Source organism: Nycticebus coucang, chromosome 12 (assembly GCF_027406575.1).
Source record: "Nycticebus coucang isolate mNycCou1 chromosome 12, mNycCou1.pri, whole genome shotgun sequence".
Lineage (NCBI taxonomy): Eukaryota > Metazoa > Chordata > Mammalia > Primates > Lorisidae > Nycticebus > Nycticebus coucang.
In genome coordinates this window covers 41,975,270-41,998,159 of record NC_069791.1, presented here as the reverse complement: position 1 = coordinate 41,998,159, position 22,890 = coordinate 41,975,270, and the positions used below count along the sequence as shown (strand labels likewise).

At 35.3% G+C, this 22,890-nt stretch overlaps 1 pseudogene; it reads right to left on the bottom strand.

Annotated features, from left to right (window-relative positions):
* Positions 1-22,890, bottom strand: part of LOC128561923 (suppressor of cytokine signaling 6-like) — an 87,481-nt pseudogene that overhangs the window by 25,335 nt on the left and 39,256 nt on the right.

The following is a 22,890-nucleotide window of genomic DNA, read 5'->3' as shown; positions in this document are numbered from 1 at the left end:
ACAAATGGAAGAACATACCATGCTCATGGATGGGAAGAATCAACATTGTTAAAATGTCTATACTTCCCAAAGCAATCTACCTATTCAATGCCATTCCTATCAAAGTACCTACATCGTACTTTCAGGATTTGGAAAAAATGATTCTGCGTTTTGTATGGAACCGGAAAAAACCCCGTATAGCTAAGGCAGTTCTTAGTAACAAAAATGAAGCTGGGGGCATCAGCATACCAGATTTTAGTCTGTACTACAAAGCCATAATGCTCAAGATAGCATGGTACTGGCACAAAAACAGAGACATAGACACTTGGAATGGAATTGAACACCAAGAAATGAAACTAACATCTTACAACCACCTAATCTTCGATAAACCAAATAAGAACTTACCTTGGCGGAAAGACTCCCTATTCAATAAATGGTGTTGGGAGAACTGGAGGTCTACATGTAAAAGACTGAAACTGGACCCACACCTTTCCCCACTCACAAAAATTGACTCAAGATGGATAAAGGACTTAAATTTAAGGCATGAAACAATAAAAATCCTCAAAGAAAGCACAGGAAAAACACTGGAAGATATTGGCCTGGGGGAAGACTTCATGAAGAAGACTGCCATGGCAATTGCAACAACAGCAAAAATAAACAAATGGGACCTCATTAAACTGAAAAGCTTCTGTACAGCTAAGGAGACAATAACCAAAGCAAAGAGACAACCCACACAATGGGAAAGGATATTTGCATATTTTCAATCAGACAAAAGCTTGATAACCAGGATCTATAGAGAACTCAAATTAATCCACATGAAAAAAGCCAACAATCCCTTATATCAATGGGCAAGAGACATGAATAGAACTTTCTCTAAAGACGACAGACGAATGGCTAACAAACACATGAAAAAATGTTCATCATCTCTATATATTAGAGAAATGCAAATGAAAACATCCCTGAGATATCATCTAACCCCAGTGAGAATGGCCCACATCACAAAATCTCAAAACTGCAGATGCTGGTGTGGATGTGGAGAGAAGGGAACACTTTTACACTGCTGGTGGGACTGCAAACTAGTACAACCTTTCTGGAAGGAAGTATGGAGAAACCTCAAAGCACTCAACCTAGACCTCCCATTCGATCCTGCAATCCCATTACTGGGCATCTACCCAGAAGGAAAAAAATCCTTTTATCATTAGGACACTTGTACTAGACTGTTTATTGCAGCTCAATTTTCAATCGCCAAAATGTGGAAACAGCCTAAATGCCCCCCAACCCAGGAATGGATTAACAAGCTGTGGTATATGTATACCATGGAATACTATTCAGCCATTAAAAAAAATGGAGACTTTACATCCTTTGTATTAACCTGGATGGAAGTGGAAGACATTATTCTTAGTAAAGCATCACAAGAATGGAGAAGCATGAATCCTATGTACTCAATCTTGATATGAGGACAATTAATGACAATTAAGGTTATGGGGGGGAAGCAGAAAGAGGGATGGAGGGAGGGGGGTGGGTCCTTGGTGTGTGTCACACTTTATGGGGGCAAGACATGATTACAAGAGGGACTTTACCTAACAACTGCAATCAGTGTAACTGGCTTATTGTACCCTCAGTGAATCCCCAACAATAAAAAAAAAGAAAAAAACAAATACAAAATTACAGCTAGATAGGAGACATAAATGTTAATGTTTTATAGCATTGTAGGGTGGCAACAGTTAACATTAACTTATTACATTATTTAAAGTAGGTACAAAAGATGATTTTGAATGTTTCCACCACAAAAATGATAAATGTTTGAGAAAACATGTGAATTATCCTGATTTAATCATTATATCTTGCATATTTGTATCAAAATATTGCTCTGTATCCAATAAAGGTGTACAATTACAGAACCTCCATTGACTACCTCCTTAAGTCGATCGAAGTTTCATAGACTGGACATGCACCACATATACATATCAGTATAGTAGGACTAACAATGTTTTTGTAGGGCTGACATATCCAAAGAGAAACTTAGAAAGTTATAATCTAAATAGGCGATTAAATTTTCAACTTCAATAAGAATATCTTAAGGGATGAAAGGGGCTTAAAATAATGGAGACAATAATAAAACAAGAAGAAATAAATTGGACAACAGGATTAAAACAAACAAAGGGCAAAAAACAGACCTAGAAAAATTCTCTGAGCTCCTGTGCAACTTGGACACCAAACAGAATAAGTAGCTGGTAAGAACACTGTATAGGGATGTGAAAGGAAATATCCTAGATGTGTCTTTTCTTTCTTTAAAAAAAATTATTATAGAGATTATTACTTGTTGGAGAGTAATAGGTTTCCACAAAGTCTGCTTGTAAAAATTTTCACATGATTTATATTTTCATAGAAATTCACTCAGATTTTAATAATACAAGTGTCCATGTTTTCAAATAAAACAATCTGCAAGTTTGACTATGACAGTTTGTTTGTTTGTTTTAAGAGGGGATAAATTAAACATTGCACACTAACATTTAGCACACAATAGTCTTCCTTTCACAATTTTATAATCATTACTATTTTCTCAGCCCTGGCCGGTGTCTCCTTCGCTGAGTAAAGACCCTTGAATTCCTTAACAACTTTCCATTGGCATAACTTTTTAAACTACATGTCCTTATATCTCCTGCATTTTCTAGTTGTGAGATTTCTTTTCTCCCTTTGCTTCTGAATTGTACTCGCATTACTTGTTACCTCAATGCTATATATCCCTGTGTGTGTGTAAGTGAGTGTGTGGGAGTGAGTGTGTGTATTTGCAATAAGTATTTCTATATCTTATTTTCCTTTCTCTAAACTGATTTATGGAGGCCATTGTTTCTTTCTGATAAAGAATCTTGACATTGATGACTCCTTATATATGTGTGTGTGTGTGTGTGTGTGTGTGTGTGTGTCCTTGTTACTATGTCCAATTTCTTGGAAAGGGTTAATTAGATGATAAAAACAGTGACCTAGGTCTTTGGACATAGGTGTCCAAAGTGGTGATGGTGTTTTGACTAAATTACAGTATATCAGATAATATAATAGCTGAGATTTTTATTTTGTATTGTTTATGAAAGACAAGAAATTCTTAGGAATAGTCATAATAGATTTAGCAAAGGATGACAGAGGTGAAGCATGAAGTCATTTTCTGTACAAAATACTGCATTATAAACTCTTACTAAATGAGAAGTTAAACTATATAATCACATATATATTGATGTGTTTGATGACTATGTCTTGCTTGTATTAAATTTAGTCTAGTCTATATTTGGGGAAGATTTTTGTCCTTCTGTACACTTGCTATAAAGAGAAACATGAAAAATGATGCAGGACTATGACAGAAAGGTAACAACTTTACAAAGAGGGATGAATCATTACACATTCAACAATGGATCTCATCAAAATTGTTCTTAGCATCACATACTTTACATTCAATGGTCAATCTATGAACAAACTAGTGACTGAGCTATGGGTTCCCCATCTCATTTATCACAACAAAACTGTATCTTTCTCATTTCAAGAAAATTACAGAAAATAAAACTGCAATAAAACCAAAAAGCTGGAAAGAGAGATGACACCCATGACAACATTTAAAAAAGGATACTGAAGATGTGCAGCCATCCACTCAACCTACAATTAATGCAGCACAAGATCGATGTCTGAATCTTCCTGGTACAATATCTGACTGAACCTAAGACAGAACCCAATGGGAATGCAACAGAGTCATGAAGAAATGCACATAGGAATAGATTATATGATTAATTTTAACATATATATGAAATAAGTTAATTTACATATTTTCTTATGGCTCAACCTTAAATTCAGTAGAAATATATAAATATGTAATTTCTGTTCATTTGAACTATGGTTGAAATGAAACCATGATTTTGCTCTGAGCTAATACAATGCCGTTTGCCCAACGTACTTACTCTTGGCTATAATCCCTTCTTATCTGGGAGATTTCTATTAGCAAGACTTGTTCTGAAGTACCTACTGGATCTAAAAACTTCAGATTATATGTTTTGTGTCTATATGAATAGAGGGGAAACAAGAAAGGTGAAAACATGGTAAAAGGGAGGTATATAATTCAACACAAGTTTTAATCATATCAAATGTTTTAGCAATTCCCTAAAAATTAACCTATCTATATTCTGTGCAATACTATAGGTCAAGTGGTCTTCAAAATGAAGATATTTACATTCCAGAGAACATGAGAAGAAAGCTTTTCAGTGTTTGCATTTTATATTATACTTTTTCAATTTATATTTTCATAAAATTATTTTAAAACTGCTAAAAATATAAATTTATAATTAATACTAATACTATACACATATGTGTGTGTGCATATATACAGAGAGAGAGTATGTGTCAGAGACAGAGAGACAGACACACTGGATTATTTTTTAGTTGGGAGATTTTTGCCAGACTTACTAATTGGCTTTTATCTGACACTGCTCACAACAGGCATACTGAAATGTTTCTTTTCAGGAAATTCTTCATGGTTAACCAAAAGTTTTAGAACAATGGATATGAGGTCTCAACTCAATGGATAGGTGCTTATCTCTGATAAGGATGTAATGACCTGATTTGATTCTTTTTTGGTGATTTCTGACAACCTACCTTACCACAGGCATAAATTCTAACCTAAGCAATTAAAATCATGTATATTTCCTATAAGAAATATTAAGATGAGTTCTTAAGAAATACCACATATACTCACTAATAATTTTGAGGTAAATGATGGGCACACACACATGGACAGGAAGAGATTTAAAGGACATTGGAAACCAAGAAGGGGGATGGTGTAAGGGCATGTGGTGTAAAAACTTATCTTCTGGGTACAATGAACCCTACTACCGTGTGAAGCACACACACAAAAAAACCCACTTAAGCAATATACAAGGTATCCACATAACAAAAAACATTTGCACCCCCTTAATATTTTGAAATAAAAAATGAAACGTAAAATGAAAACTTATAGGAAATCACTAGAATCCCGTTTCCTCGAAAATAAGACATCCTCCGAAAATAAGACCTACTTACAGGAAAGACAAGATGTCCCCTGAAAATAAGACCTACCGCATCTTTGGGAGCACACCTTAAAATAAGACACTTTCTTATTTTCGGGGAAACAGGGTAGTAGAAAGAATACAGAGGAAAGGAGAAAAGTTAAGAGTAACATCTACCAATAAAATATCTTTTTTTTTTTCATTTTCGTTTCTTGGAAATGTGAAAGGTGTCCTTGTAAATATACTGTAATGTGAAGTCAATGTCTGTGTTTTAATGGCCTTTTATAAATCAGTGTTCACATTTTAGAATTTTCCAAACCAGCCCCTTGGAGTGATTCTCGAGGACTGAGGATCATGTTCTCCTGAAGGAACTTGTCTGAATTACCTCTGAGATCTTCATCGGGTATCTCCAATATCATTCTTCACCATAGCTTTAAAATGTTGTTCCCAGTGATCCATTTTTATGGACAGCGTGCATTTTAGTGGAAAAAGGTTGAGAAATCCTGTTCCATTAGCATGACCCATTTGTATTTCAGCATAGATCCTCCTTTCAAACCTAGATAAGACTCTACTTTTTAAACATATTTTTAGGCAGAATGTAGAGTATCTTCTTCACTCTCCTGCTCTCAAACCTGGGTAGAATACTTCTGGATGGGATCTAAGTGTGACCTACACAAATGTTTACCTCCCTTGCCACTGAGTCAATAATTAAGACTAGCTCTTCTTCTTCTGCTACTCTTTTATCCATCAGGATCCAGGCAGAAGGTAGAAAATACACAGCACAATTTGAACAGATACCTTTTAATATTTTTAGTATAAAGATTTATTGACTATCATGGAGATTTATTTGTAAAGGAGTAAAGAGAACTATGAAACTATCTCTGGGGTGAAGATAAACCAAAGCTGGCAGAGAAACCAGATAAGACAAGAAACACTTTGCTGAGGTAAGAAGAAGTTGAGGTTGGCAGGTAGGAAATTCCCCTGCTGGTAGGTTGAGGCTGCTAGGTTAAGAACTGGGTGCCTGCAAGCCTCCTTGGGAATAAGCTTGCAGAGTACTGCTGAAACTTGACGGGAAGGCATCTGGCAGCTTGTGTTTCTAAGGTAAAGTTTGAGTTGTGGTTGAGACAGTCGAACCCTCCCTCCTGGGGAGTTGCTGTACACCCTCACGATGTGTCCATCAGGTAAATCCCACTCATTCCCCCCCTCCTTCCCCCTCCCCCCACTTGAATATTCTTGGGTTATTCTCACATATGGACATGTAGTTGTTTTCCTATTGGATTCATATAGGTATTGAGTACATTGGATACTTGCATTTCCATTTTTCTGATATTTTACTAAGTAGAATGTGTTCCAACTCCATCCAGGTAAATACAAAAGATGTAAAGTCAGCATCTTTTCTTATAGCTGAGTAGAATTCCATGGTCTACACATACCACAGTTTATGGTATATACATACACCACGTTCATGGGTTGAGAGGCACTTGAGTTTCTTCCATATCTTGGCAACTGTGAATGGAGCTGAAATAAACATTTTAATGCAAATGTCCTTGGGATAAAATGATTTATTTTCTTCTGGCTAGATTCCTAGTAATGGAATTGCAGGATCAAATGAAATGTCCACATTCAGCTCTTTGAGGATTCTCCATACTTCTTTCTATAAAGGCTGTATTAGTTTGCATTCCCATCAACAGTGTAAAAGTGTTCCCTCCTCTCCACATCCACACCGACTTTTGCCGCTTTGAGATTTTGCGATGTGAGCTATTCTCACTGGGGTTAGGTGATATCTCAGGGTGGTTTTGATTTGCATTTCTCTGATGCCTAAGTACATACCTAGGAACTAAAACTCAAAACCTAGCTTCCACAGTAGCATAGGGATACAACTAAGATTCATTTTTTTAATGGCTAGATATGCATCAGTTATTGAACATTTCATTTTTATAAATCTGCAGTACAGTGCCAATTTAGGTAAAATCAATACATCTGATTTCCACAATAAGATAGTAAGCTTGAGAAAGGAATAGCAATATTTTATTACTTCTGTTTCTTTATGTCATTAGCCCTGCTCCATGGCTAAAACAGGTTGCAAAGAAATGAAAGTTTAGTACACACTGTTTATTACACTGGTATCTTTTTAATTACATATTCTGCTTGGACTAAATAAATGCATTTCCACTCTGAAACTACATTTTCTTATTCTGGTTGTTTAAGTGAATAGTTGGAACAATTCACATAACCCTATAACTGAAAAAACATTTACATTGTATTCTTTCTCTGGATTCATTATTAATTTTTCTCTTGGTTGCAAGGCTTCTATTAAAGTAGTTAAGTATCATTAACATTTGTACAGTCAGCTGCTGGTGCATAGTGGGTACTTAAGTCTTTTAAGTCCATAAAGAGGAAATATTGTTTTCCAGATGCTTTATCATAAAGAAGGGAAAGATAACATATCAAAAGCAAAAAATAAAATGAAAGAAATACTTCTTAATTTTCTAAAATATATGAGCGTCAACTTATTTGTATCAACGTTGTGCATGTATAGTATGCATGTTTGCAGATATTCTACTATACAGTTCCTACATATTCATTTATTTATAGAGATAACTTACCCAAAAAAGTTAGTAATGTGTCTATGTTGCAAAATAAAATGTCTCTTTTCCCAAAGTCAATCTGATAGAAAAGTTGACAACTCTCAATGTTATATAGCCACCATGGGGAATGTTTACTCTTTGCAAAACTGTGGCTGCAATAAATTCTGAGGACAATCCTGACCTTCGACATCCTAGTTTACCAAAATTTAAAGTGCTACTTTAAAAGTATATCAGTGAAAAATTTGGCGACAATAGAATCCAGCAGAAACCATTCGTTCATTTGTTGAAGCACACGGTTAGAAAATGAGGGTAAAACACTGATAAATGATTCAGATGTGCTTCCTGCTTACACACCTCACTCCTGCACAGGAAGGAAACCCGTTAAAGTTTCTGAGTGACTGGTGAAAGGCAGGGTAATTCTGAGGTTGGGCTGCTCGTGGGATACATATGTAGATGGGCTTTTCACCTTTAGGATAGAGACATTTTCCTTCTCTCAAACATAATTTCTTTCCCTTAGTTCAAGTTGAGCCTACCCTTATCTGTGATGAAAGCGTACAAACACTAATAAAGTACATCCAGAGGTCTTTTTGTTCAGGTTGTTGAATATGCATTGCCAAAACTCAAGTACCATAGAATAAAATATAATATACTTGATATATAGCCCTTCATACTCAAGGTATCCCAAAGCACTTTGCAGAGCAATGACTTAGATAATGTAGTGCAGTGATTGTGTTGGCAAACTTGACTGTCATTACTAACTCAGCAATAGATCACACTTTAGCCTTGAACATTATAACCTGTTTGAGTGAGAGAAGCAAAGTTAGCTAAAATTTTAAGAATTATACTCTGATAAATTTTTTAAATGATGTCCCATATTGTTTCCACCCCCCCCAAAGCTGACATTGTATTAAGCTATTCTTTTATCAAGATTCTATCTATATGATAGCACAGATATCAGTGCAACAACTTACATTAGATTATATATTAAAAGAAGAAAAATGAGATAATTGGAAATTTGAATGTAGCTTAAGTTTTACATATTTAAATCTACCTTTGTAACAAAATTTTCCAATGTTTTACTGAAAACCTGGGAAAAGTTTGTATGTTTTTCTTTTGGGGGTGGGGGATGCCAAATACTGAAAAGTATATGTTGATAATATCAATTTATTTTATTGATTTCTGTGATATGCAGTTCTAGGATTTTCACTTATTTTACTTTAAATCCTCATAATAATGCTATAAGGTAGATATTATTACTTTCATCTTACAGGTAAAAAAACAGGTACAGAGAGATTAGGGAGCTCACTCAAGGTCACACTGTTCATAAACAGGAAAGTAGGTTTTAAAAACAGCTCTGTCTTGCTCTAAAGGGTCTGATCCTTCCCCTACATCAGGCAATCCATGTAGTGTGAAGGAAAGGAATGTGTTGGTTACGTTTCATTCTGTATTGAAATGGAAAGTAGTTTGACATTAATGCAAATGTGTCTGGGTTAAGATTCTACCTCAGATATAAAAAATTAAACACTAATAAAAATGTTGTTACAGTAAAAACTGAAACTATCTTAAATCTTCAAAATAATTTCAGATACTTCCAATGTCCAAAAGCAGTCTCCGTGACTCCTGGAAACAGGCCTAGCCAACTGGATGTTAACCAATGTGAGGGGATAGGCAATTTCTAACCATTCTTTTGAATGTAATTATCTAACTTTATATAGCATTTAGTCATGGAGATAAAAATCATAAGCTTAAACATTTGTTCAATGTTGTTAGGTAAAAAAATATATAAGCTGTCGAATTACAAATACAAGCTAAATAAATACAATGCTTTCATGAAACTTACCTTCTAATGCATTTATACATAAATTTCAAATTGCTGATATTAATCAGTAATATGAAAGAGCAAAGGAAAAGGTACTAAGATTACACAGGATGAGAGACAAAGTAAGGAGATTGGGAAAGGTGTATGTTGAACAAGCTCCCAGTACACTGTGTACTAGAAGTACTCATTATGCCATCTTTCCTCCCAAATATTTCTTCTTCTTCTTTTTCATACATTGACTAAGAACTGCCTCGTATATTAAGATACTAATGCAAGAAATCTATACTTCTCTCTTGACTTCTCTTTCAACATATAGTCTATCCAACATGAAATTCTGCCAATGCTAGCTGTTAAATGTACATCTTTACCCAGCATTCTTAACTACATTCCACCACGCCCATTACAGTTCAGGATTCCTTTACCTTCACTTGCATTACTTCAAGAGGCTAACTATATAGGAAGTTGCCACTTTTAAATCTTCTCTTCATACGGTACTCAATGTTATCTGTCATGATGCCAACATTCGTGTGTCTTTCCCATGCTTAAATGATTAACTTAGTCCTCAGATTAATGTTTAAGTTTCTTACTTCATTTTATTGGGTCATTTTTTATAGCAAATTCTTATTTCGCTAGCATCATTTCACCACTTCCCACCTTACTTGCTAAGCTCCATTTATATTAGGACTTGAAATTCATAGAATATATTCTGCTTCCTAGTACAGAGATTTATACACTGTACTGTTCCCATTGTTAGAATGCTCCCACGGTACAACATTGTATTTCATGTTTCAGTTGGAAATTTCCGCCACTCAGCTCTCAAAGTCAAGCATTTCAAGAAATCACCCACTGGGCGGCGCCTGTGGCTCAGTTGGTAGGGCGCCAGCCCCATATACCAAGGGTGGTGGGTTCAAACCCGGCCCCGGCCAAACTGCAACCAAAAAATAGCCGGGCATTGTGGCGGGTGCCTGGGGTCCCAGCTGCTCAGGAGGCTGAGGCAAGAGAATCGCTTAAGCCCAGGAGTTGGAGGTTGCTGTGAGCTGGGTGAGGCCACGGCACTTTGCCGAGGGCCACGGGGTGAGACTTTGCCTCTACAAAAAAAAAAAGAAAAAGAAATCACCCACTGCTGTAGGTACCTTTGCTGTATCTTTCATCATGGTCTTTTAATACTTTTTGCAATCAGCCTCTATGCACCTCACTAGACTTTAAGCATCACAGGAGCAGTATCTAACATATCGTAGTTGTAAGTATCTATTAGTGAGAAGAATTAACAATTAATGTACTAAATCTTTCCACCTCTGTTCAAGATTTTTATTTATTTAAATATTTAAAACTGAGCTATCCCCAAGTTTGTCACTATCACTTATCAAAATTTTACAATGAATTGAAGAGATTTTGTCATTTCCCAGTCAATGTCCATCTCTCTAGATCATAAGCTCACACAGTGGTAGAACAGAATAACGACCCAACAAACATGCCCATTTTCTCATCATGAGGGCCTGTGAATGAATATTCACCTTACATGGTAAAGGAAATTTACAGGTGTGATTGAGCTAAGGCTCATAAGATGGAGAGACCTTCCTGAGTTATCCAGTGGCCCGATGTAATCACAAATGTTCTTATTAAAAAGAAACAACAAAATCAAAAGCAGTAGGAGGGCATGTGACAATGAAAGCAAAAAGGTGAGAGGATGCCTGGAAAGATCCATGAGCCAAGAAATGCTGACACCTTCAGAAGTTGAAAAAGAGCAAGAAAGCAGAATCTCCCCTAAGAGCATCAGAGGAACCCAGACCTGTCGGCACCTTGATTTTAGCCCAGGGACACTGATTTTGGACCTTTAAACTACAGAACATTAAGAGAATGTTATTTGTGTTTTTTTAGGTCACTTAATTTGTGGTCATTTATTATAAAGCCATAGAAAACAAATATACACAGTGACTCTTACATAGGAAGAAATAAATACTATGTATTACAAGAATAAGGAAAATCCTAAAGGCAGTTACACTCAAAGACATAGAATGTGGAAATGGCAAAGTCAAGGTGAAGAGTCCTTGGTCACAGATTATTCATTTGTTGCTTTGGATATGATGGCTAGAAAAAGATTTAAGAAAAATTGCAGATGTAAACAGAAGCAACTGATAAACTGAAAAGGGGAGAAAAGTCATGGTTTGGTATGTACCAGAAACACCTGGAAGAGTGGGCCTCACTTCCAGATGTTTGATGCAGAAGGCCTTGGGTTGAGCCCAAAACTTTCATTTCTGACAAATTCCAGATGAAGTTACTGCTACTGGTTTGTTGGCCATACACATAGAGAATCATTTGGATGGAGACATATCAGCTACTTTTAATTTTATTTGTTTTCATCACCAACTACAGTAGATCCTCCATAGGTAACCACGTCCCTCCAGTAACCATCTCTTTAAGTTGACCTAATTTTCACAGGCCAGACATGCACCACATGTATGTATCAGTACGGTAGGCCTAGTTCCTATGTTGACCACCTCCATACATTGACCAGTTTGTTACAGTCCCTTGGGTGGTCAACGTACAGAAGTTCTAATATAATTTTAACACCTGATCTTTTTCATATTTGCAAGCTCCTCTTCAGTGGTTTTACATTCTATTTATCTTTCAGTGCCTTCAAAATATTTCCCACCTTCAAATAATTTGTTTTTGTTCATATATTAAGCAAAATAAGGTTTATACCGATTATATATTGAAAAATTATTTGCAATTGTATCATGTTTCTTGAAAAAATACTTTTTAAAAAGAGATACTTTCTGATTATACAAAATTGTACTAAAGATTCAAAAGTCTTCAGTCTAATTTCTTAAGTGTAGATAAATGGGTATATTTGGAGGAAAGATGGGTAAACTGTAGAAAATGTTGAGAAAAATTTAAGACACAGAAAGTCTATTTATATCACATTCATAAAGTAGCCACAGTGAATTGTTTGTTGTAGACGACTAGGATTTTGATATTTCCTTTGGTTTAGGGACCAAGTATTCCAAAGGTGATTGTGGGATGAGGGGGATGTTCTGTTGATGGGTTTGTATGCACATCCATCCAGCTATATACATAGGACTTCTGTGTCTTTGTGCATATATTTATCTAATTGTTACAAAAAAAAAACTTTTTAAAAACCCCCCTGAGGGAACTGTTTCACATATGTTAGCTTAAAAGGTACTCTGCTTATAATTGGGTTTCTTTCGTGTATTTCCTTTAAAAAATTTTTCCATTGGCAAAGTGATTTGAAAAAAAGATAGTGTGACAAAACCTGAGATTATTCTCTGGAACAAGTAGTCTTTAAAAAGGGAAAGAGTCTATTGCCTTCTAGTTAAGTGCTTAACATTTTTATCTACACAAATCTTAAAGATGCATCACACATGTGTACATGAGAAGAGGGAATTTATAGGAACACTTTTGTGTTAAAGAATTAGTGTATCTTTCTCTTAGTACATGCCAAGGTGAGATACAATAGTAGAGTAAAAATAAAATCGGGATTTTTAAAGTTTCAGTAACTATTTTAAAATCTTACGAACTGAGAAATCGTTGTGTTTACATTAGTTTTTAATTCATCCCTTTACTTCTCTTGCCTGTGATCTATTCCAGAAGCATTGTGTCATTGTCAGCTGAATTATAAAAAGGTAAAATAATTGGTTATTCAGTCAGTGATTCTACTGGATTAAAAACAGAACAGGTTGGTAATGATCCAGCCAAAGCGAGTAAAAAGAGAACAGGTAAGCACATATGGTACAACATCTGCTTTCAAACTTAGAAAAGATCTTCTCTAATCCCTGAAGCTTTCTTGGCTTTTCTTCTTAATTCTCTTTCTTTGCAGAAAGCACTGTGAAAACACATCCTGACTATTTTTTACATGTATTACAATTTTTTCAAATATTAAATCACTACAATTTCCATTTCACAGTTTCTGATCCTATCACAAAAGCTTCTGAATACTGAAGCAAATAGATTTAGAATAGTTAAACATTATACTGAATCTGAATCTCAAAGACAATCTTTCTCTCCTTTAAGTGGATTCAGTCTGTTTCCTTCTTTATCTTTTATGATAAAGTATTGTTGAGTTTTTTAAAAGCCTACAATACTTTGTAGGAATGTTATGTAAACAAGTGTATTCTATATTTTACTTGTATTATTCCTCAGTTTTGCTAAAGACAGTTGAATGAAGCCAGATGTCATTCCAAGCAGAGTAGTGCTTTAAAAACACAGTTGTCCCTTTGTATCCATGGGAGTTGTTTCCAGGACCCCACAGATTACAAAATTTCTGATGCTCAAGTTCCTTAGAAAGGGTGTAGTATTTGTATAAAACCTATCCACACCGTTCTGTGTATTTTAAATTATTTGTAGATAACTTATAATAACTAACATAATGTAAATGCTATATAAACAATAGTTAGGCTGCATTTTTAAAAAGCTGTAGTATTTTTATTGTTGTGATGGTATTTTAAATTTTTTTCAAATTTGTGGTTCATTGAATTCAGGATGCAGAACCTATACACTGATTTTAATTTGCTACCCTCTAAAAAGGCTGAATGAGACAAATTAGTCTTAGTTGTATTATTTTGATTCCTGATAATTCATAATTTCTGATAATTCAATAATTGACGTTTGTTTATAAGAAAACATTTTCCTTTTTATTAAATGAATACAGTGAGTCCTACTTAGAAGAAATATTACTGTTGCACAAATATTTCCCACTTAGTTATTTAAAAATCATCTGTCTAAATGTATTTTTGTACAGTCCACCAGCAGCAACAGATGATCTTTCACAATAATTTTAATTCCTGACAGTCATTTTACCTGTTATTGAGCACCTACCATACCGGTTTTCCTGACGTTCATCTCCTTGACCCTCACAGTATACCACCCTCATTCCCACTGCGCAGACGCGGAAGTGAGGCTGGAGCTGGTAGAGCAGGGAGCCTGACCTCACGGAGCTGCCAGAGGGGACGGCTGGCCTTTCGTTCCTGTCTTGGTCTGATCTGTTAATGTGTGTACCCCGGAGCCAAGTAATGTCTATTGTATATTTTGTAATGTCTGTCAATTTTAATGCTTTTTTCTTTTCTACAACTTCCTGTTGGAGTTAAATAAGGGCTAACATAAAAAATCAAATTCTACATGGAGTGAAGCACATTGTATTCGTGTATAATATCGATGTAACAACCATTGTTTCAATGACATCACTGAGCAAATATCACCTATCAAATATCTCAGAAAAAAATCATGTATGTCATTTGCAAGATTGCTTTTGCGAGATTTAAAATGTCAGAGTGGATATTTCTTATTTGTAATAATTAAGATCTATTTGTAAGGTGCACTAATTCTTTCAAGTTCTTGGTTTTACCATCAGAAAATCACCTCTCTAGTATTCTAAATGCAGATGATGTTTGGAAAGAAGTCCTATACGTTTTCTTGTTTCTGTAGAACAGAACAGAAGGGATATTTTAGTGTACTTTTAAGTGCTGTTCTTAAATACCTCCATAATTTTTTCTTCTTTTATATCATGGCCTTAAAAATGCTTTTTCTATTATCTTCATATTGAATTAGAATTTAAACTTATGGAGTATTTTAATTCTTTTTTCCTATTTGACAATCAGTCATTTCATGCTGCATAATAGTTTTTATATTACAAAGGTGTAACAACTAGCTGCCTTGTACTTGCACATCTAACTGGTTCATTTTGATCACGAGTTATACACAATAAATGACCTTGGAATTACTTAATGGTGATTCACGTTGTTATTAATAAAAACCATTGTATATTGTCGGCATCTGCTTCAATACAGTCCTCAGATTATTCTAATCTGACCTATTGTCTTTAGACACAGATCTTTACCAAAGGCATAGGCACCCAGCATTGGAATAACGGGGAAAAGAAGAGTCTATTCAGAGAGAAACACAATGTAAGAGAATTTGGTATTATAGCACCAGGTGATATGACGCTATTGTCCTGTATTCCATACTCACAAAAAAAATCAATGACTCCTAAAGTGCATTTACTAAAGAGAAAACAGGATGAAAAAGAGAAAGGAGAAAGATAGAAATAATCAGCTCTATTCTGCTCCTGGCAGGCAGGAGTCCTGCTAGGCAGACTCCTCAGGGAGAAAGAATATCATTTTCCTGCCTCACCAAGACCAAAGCCGCTGTGAACCAGAAATCCAGGGCTTTCTTAGGAACTGTCACTTTTATGGTAGGGGAGATTTAGGGGACTTATCAAACAGGCAGGAATACTATGTAATATAAGCACCATTTGTATGTAGCAGCAGCTCCATAGGATTCCCTCCTTGCCTGACCACAAGCTTTCCCCTTCACTGTTGTACTTTTATGGCAAAAATGATTCAGTACTGTGGAGAGGAGGAATGGAATCTCTCTTTTGCCTGCTATGAAACTTTCTTTTCTCAAACATTTCTGAGTGCCCTTAGAACAAACAAAATCTTTCCCAATGAGAACAGAATTGATTAGACTACATCACAACCTACATGCACACACACACCATGTGTACATATAGGTATAAAGGTATACAAGGTAGTACAGCTTCTGGACTACCATTTTAGACAGGCAGATATTTTAACCTTTTATAATGAATTGTATTCCTAATTCAAATGGAATCACTATACATATATATGTACACACACTATATATAGTGTTATAGATGTATAAATAATAATGTGTGCAAAATTTAGTTGTTCACTATATATATGCATACAGTAGTGAACAACTAAATTTTGCACACTCTTCCTGTCCCAGTGTGTGCATATATATATATGTATATATGGAGAACAACTAAATTTTGCACACATTATATATAGAGTGAACAACTAAATTTTACATACTCTTCCTTTCCCTGTTACTCTAATACTGGGTGCCTACACCACTGAGCAAGATCTGTGTCTAAAGACAACAGGAATTCTAACTCAAATGAAATCACTATATAGATATATTCCTTTTAGTGTGTGCATTTATACATATATATAGTGATTCCATTTGAATTAGGAATAAAATCCATTATAAAAGGTTAAAAAGTCTGCCTGTCTAAAAAGGTAGTCCAGAGGCTGTACTTTTAATTGGATTTGGAAATTACATTACTTGGGTGCAGTAGGGCCAAAAGTACACAGCTGGTTTATCCAATCTCTTATTATGATAATAATCAATATAGCTATTAAATATGAAATTATGTCTCTAATTCTCATAAAACTTACAATTTGATTTTTACTTGACTATGCATCTTAGCTAATTATTTAAATATGAATTTATTACTTACATAAATGTACTTGATTGACAACTAAAAAGGCCTTTTTTTATGCAGTAATGAATTCTAACTCTATCCTTCAAACACTAAAGATCTTATTACAATTTACAAATAACATTACTCTGCTTTTATTACTAGTTGATGAAGGTGGGTATGAATGAGTTAACACTCAGTCCCTAGCTTTAAAATCCTGTTTAGCACAGAAGTCCTTCTGTTTTGCTTATCTCTTTTTTAAAAATTAAGTTTTCATTTCCTGGCATGTTCTAAGGTTGAAGTATTTACTTTTTCTCCATATGGTTGATAGCTCTTTAGAAAAGTCCTGGAAATCAGGTCTAGCCATTTAGTAGGTCCCAAGTTAATGTGCACAACTGTTGATGGACAATAAAGTTTTGACTCAGCCCGAGATTAAGAGATTTAAAAGTGCAATAACTCATTTTACCTTTAATTTCTTATCTTTTTGCAATGAACATGAAAAGTATAACTGGTATAGAAAAGCATAAACCATTACTTTTACCTGTGTCAACAACTTGTATGTTCATCACTGATTTTCAAATGATAAAACTCCTTTCCTGTCTTTTATTCTTCTTTCCATTAAAAAGCACTCTATTGATTGTACCAACTTTCTTCTCTTGCTCCTTAATAGCTTCTGGTAGAGTTGTCTCAGGACTTAGAGTCTATTGCCAGGTAAATACCTCGCCATTGCCCACCCTTTCACTATGTAAATATTTATGTGTAAGAACTCTTGAATTTGTATGTATATTATTCCAGGACATTTAATGATGCACAATTATATTCCAATTAAAATTTAGTTGTTCTAAGAAATAACGTTTGACCAAAGTGAGTTTAAGTTAAAACCAATGGCACACATGTGAATAATTTCTTATGTTGTCTAATTTTTATGCTTTAGTTTGTATTATAAAATCATCTTAAGAAAGAGCCTTTATAGAAAGAATGGTGGATGGCACATTTTTCATTTTTTACAAGAGGCTAATTCTGTGCGTTTTTAAAATGCACAAGTTTATTCAGGTATGAAATATGAGAGAAAAAGAGAAAGTTTATGGTAAAAATACTTATTCATAAAATAATGCCGAGTATTTTTTGGCATATATTCAGTTAATATAGGCCAATACATATAATAGAGGGTACTTGTTTCAAATTTGTAGCATCAATATATATTCATTGTCTAAATTATGCAATGTGTACAATGCATAATTTGCTACCAAAGATACATCAGACAGGTTATTACTTTTTTGTAATATAATCATGCCAGAATTAAGAAAGTTTTTATGTTGAATTCTCATTTGTATGATGACCTGAACAATTATTATGCATACAGATAAATCTATTTTTTAAGAAAATATATCAATGTCATATATGTATTGTTTTTCCTTTATTTTTATGTATCCTAGTAAGGGCTTTCTTAGGACAGAAAGGGATAGCTAATCCCAGCCCGAAAGTGCAAAGAGAGTGTGCCTTGTGAAATTAAAAAAAAAAAAAAAAAAATGCTCATGTGAATTGTCTACATTTGCTATTTTTAATAAAGCTGTTTTTTTTTTTTCTTATTCCATTAAATGAAACTTTTACAGTCCATTGGTGGGACAGAGAGGTGAAACTGGATCTTTGAAGACCTCTGTCGTCACCTCTATCATTATTCCTGCTCCAATGACAACATGGGACATACTGTCAAAGATCTGTGGGTAATACCCTTATTACATGTGTCGTTAGAGGATGTTTGCCATAGCTGCTTTAACACTACAGACATTTTAAGTAGGTTATTCCATCACTTTGCCATTTTGATTATGACAACAAAATGACACCATATTGAAATGGATTTTTGGAAAGAAAGGCTAACTGTCCAGAGAGGTCCATGCTCACGCTAATTAAAATTGGCTTAGGTGGCACAACCTTCATAATTCAGAGTATGACTATGAAGGATATGCATGTTGAAAACCTTCTTTGCTCATTAGTGCTATTTCTGTCAGACACTACTACCTGCTCTTTTCTTAATGAATGCTAAGCCATCTCTTTAGAAGATTGTGCTGCTTCTCTGAGCTGAAGGAACTGTCTTATTTCCTCCCAAGTTCGTCAGGAGTAAAATCGGGGAGTCACCTCTTTGACATTTTCCAACCCCTGTACTTATTTATCTCTCTGAGACCTTGCGCTCCAGAGATATCACTGTCTTAATTAAGAAGAAGGATGTGACCATGGTAAATTGACTGATTTCATTGATTAAGGACTAGCTGTACAAGTAACATTGATTTTAACAGTGGGTCTACATAAATGTAATTGTTCGAACATGGGGCTGCATAATTATGGTGATGTACGAGAAGAGTTGGTTTGTCCTTTTCAACCTTCACTAACATTCTTTTGCATGATAATGTACCTTGTGCAATTAGCAGAAATCTTAAATGTTACAAAATGTCTTTTGTGAAGACATGAAGTAATAATTATATTCTAATTTAATTCAACAATGTCAGACAGTTTTTCTTTTCTTCTCATTTTCTTGTTTTTATACACATAAGATCATGTTTATGGTAACGTGAACATGGATTTTTATCTTCCAGTCCCAACAATCAGCCATACAAACGTATACAAAAACCTTTTACTTCAAAATAAATATAGTACACGTGTTCTGACATTCACTAACATTTGCAGCTAAATACTTCTTAAAACTGGGATTCTCCTTGGCATGGCTTAAATTTAAAGAAAATGCCTTTAATCTTCCTATGTTTTTATGAAAAAAATATCTCGAGGACACTAGATTGTAGAAAATAGATGATTAATAAATTCTTTATGTTAAATCAGACTTCAGTAGAGTAAATATAAATCATATTAAAAATAAAAAATATAATTACTGTTTTGTTTATTATTCCCATATTTAAATGAGATTCAGTTCTATAAGATATTACAATAGGAGATTATCTAATACAAACTGAATTTTCATGTAGGTGCTATGAGGCTATAGGTGATTATATACTTTGATGTTTCATGAGCTGAAGAAAGAAAAACTCTAATCTTCCATGTATTTGAATTTGAAAAAAAATCAAAAAGAAGGCAGGTGAAATTTACATAAACAATCTTGGTTAGTGAGTCATGAGCATTGAATTTTTGTCATAAACCTGCCACTAATTAGTCCTGTAACCTTTAGTGACTCTTTCATACATAATGAAAAGTAGCTCATGAAATAATGTGAGGCCTCACTCTTCACTTTTGTCTTTCCTATCTACTTGTTGACCAACCAGAAAAATAATTCTATGATCTATTGTAGAAATACTAGGTCTCCAGATCGGCGGTATTTGTTGATTGCTTAGTTTTTAAGCGTCACAGCATGTGCAGAAGTTTAATGACTAAATTGATACCAGCACTGTTATTCCCTTAGCTGTGAGTATCTAAAGCATCTCTATATAATCACATGGTAACCTTTATGCACCTTAAACTCTATCCCACTACTTTGCATATGTATATAATGTAGATCATTTTTTGGAAGTGTAATTCAATGAGTGTTCTCTTATCCATAAGACAACTTCTGTTCTTTTATCTAGTTCATCATATCTAACCTTAGCATTTTCTTCTTCTACCTCCCACTTCAAAAAGAAAATGCGATCCTCCCCAAGTCTACCCAAGATAGTCTACTCAGTAGTTAAGTAGAACATTTATAACCTTGGGAAATGTAGAAAGAATATGAGAGATGGAGGTATTTAAAGCAAGCAGTCTAACTTGAATGTTTTCACTTCCTTTCTGTTAACCAGCATCTTCCCTGTGTAAGGTAGTGTGTGTGTTATTTGTGTGTGTGTGTGTGTGTGTGTGTATGTGTGTTTAAGTAAATAATTTGATAGGTGGTGGTAAAGGCTAAAGCAGAGGCTTCTATTGGGATCATTTCAAATGCTGAGGGAAGAATGATATAAATGTATTGAGGGTGTCTCTATACTAACTCAGGGTAGCTGCACTGGTGTGAAAAGTAACAGAGCATTATAAAGAGAACCAGAACGCTCACCCTCCTTTGACTCCCACGACAGACCTAGAAAAGAATCCCCATGTGATGTGTGCAGAGGGACAAGTGCCTGAGAGGCCTTGAGTGACCTACCTCTCCCCAGCTTCTGCTCATAGTTCTTAGAGCACCTGAAAAATATGCCCACCATGCAACTCCTGAAATAAGCAGGAACTGTCTAGAACCTCAGGCTCTCTCTGTTCTCATTCCTCCTAGAACTGGATGTCCTGCAACTCTCTCCCTCTCTCTTTTTTTAGACAGAGTCTCATTTTATCACCCTTGATATAGTGCCATGGGTGTCATGGCTCACAGCAACTTCAAACTCTTAGGCTCAAGAGCTCAAATGATCCTCTTGCCTAAGTCTCCCCAGTAGCTGGGGCTACAGGCACCCACCATAACACTAAGCTGTTTTGAGAGACAGAGTCTCACTCTTGCTCAGGCTGGCTCAAACTCCTGAGCTCATGCAATCCACCCACCTCAATCTCTCAGAGTGCTAGGATTACAGGCGTGAGCCACGGTGCCTGACTGTTCTTCAACTCTTGAATTCAGAGAACTCAGTTGCACCTGGGGTATAAATACAGGGTGGAGCACTTTAGGAGTCCTTTAGCTACAGTGCAAAGTGGAGTACATGAAGATGAGACTCTTTCTACCCTGAGCAGCTTTCCTGAGCCTTGTGGGACAGGCCCATCGTGAATCCCCAGTTTCTGCTGATTCTTGCTGCCTGTCTGGAGTAATAAAGTTGCTTTGCTTGATTTACCATGTGAGTGTTATTCTGTACCACTGGACTTATACTCTGACAGCTGGGTGTATGCAAATTCTTCTGCTAGACCTGGGTACCTTTGCAATATGGAAGTGCCACAGGAGGAAATAAAAAGAAACTGACTTGGAGCTAGCATAGCTAACAATGGGGCAACTATAGCAAGAGACAGAATGACCCTGGCAAAAAGGCCACATGTGACTAGCCTAGACACAGCTTGGTGAAAGAACTTTGCTAAACTCAGAAGAGTTCTGAAATTAAGAGAATCCCACCGTGCTCTGATTTGAGACAATAAGCTCAACATACATGAGGGTGGTAATGCAATGGTCCAGGGATAAGACCAGGGAGACCCTCTGCCACAGATAAAGCAAAGGTGAAGCGTGGGACAAGAAAGGACTTGCCATGAGGCTGCAGAAAGTCCAAAGCATCTAGACACTTACCCAAAAGAAACCATTGAAAACTTGAAGAAAAACATGAACAGAGAAGCTAAAGCTAAAAGCTGCACCATTGTCCTCAAACCTAACAAATTAAGCAAAAGATGAGTCTAGTGAGCTAAAGCATGTCAGGTATACAAAATAAAGAACTTACACTTTCTATTATGTGAGAAGTATGTTCAAATTGTGCCCGTTAGGCGTATTTTGTTTCCTTACTAAGAATGTTTCCTCCTTCTTGGTCTCAGCTTTCTTTTATGATTATCTTTGTTTAAATTCAGGTAAGTCAAGAGATCTTCCATAGCGGGGAGGGATTAAGTGAAAAGGAAGATGCCTACTGTGTTCTAAGTCCTGGGCTGAGCACTTGAACTACATGGCCTCATTTAATCTTCCCTAAACTATTATTTACATATCTTAATCCAGTGTTAATGATGGAATGCATTCCAAGATTTTTGGGGAATATAGGAATATAACTCTACTTAACATTGGCATGTTTAATGACCACACATACACACTCTCACATGCACACACATACGTACACAATTCTATCCTTCTCCAGTACAAACCCAATTCAATTACACTTATGGAAAAAACACATAAAATATATTTAAACATTTTTCTTTCACAGTCTAGAGATATTCAGTCACTTTTATTGGGCTGGATTAGAAACAGAGATCACTGCAAAAGTATAACCTTGAAATATGAAAAGCTTTTTCTTGTCAGGCAGAAAAGGAACATGAGTAGGGGAGTGTTTCCCTTATTTCAGGGAATAAGGGCTGAAATATTAAAAGGCATTTAGAAACTTGCAAATCATATAGAAAGATTAGAATATCAATACAAAGTAGCAGGCGTGAGAGATAAAAGTAGTGAGATATCAGAGCCAAATTATGATGAATGACTCATGCTTTATTAAAAGGACTTTAGATTTCACCCAAAAGACAGCAGACAGCCACTAAAGATTGTGAAGCAAGAAGCAAGAGTGTGCCATAATCTAAATCACAGTTAACAAAAAAAAAAAAAATCATGATTGCATTAAT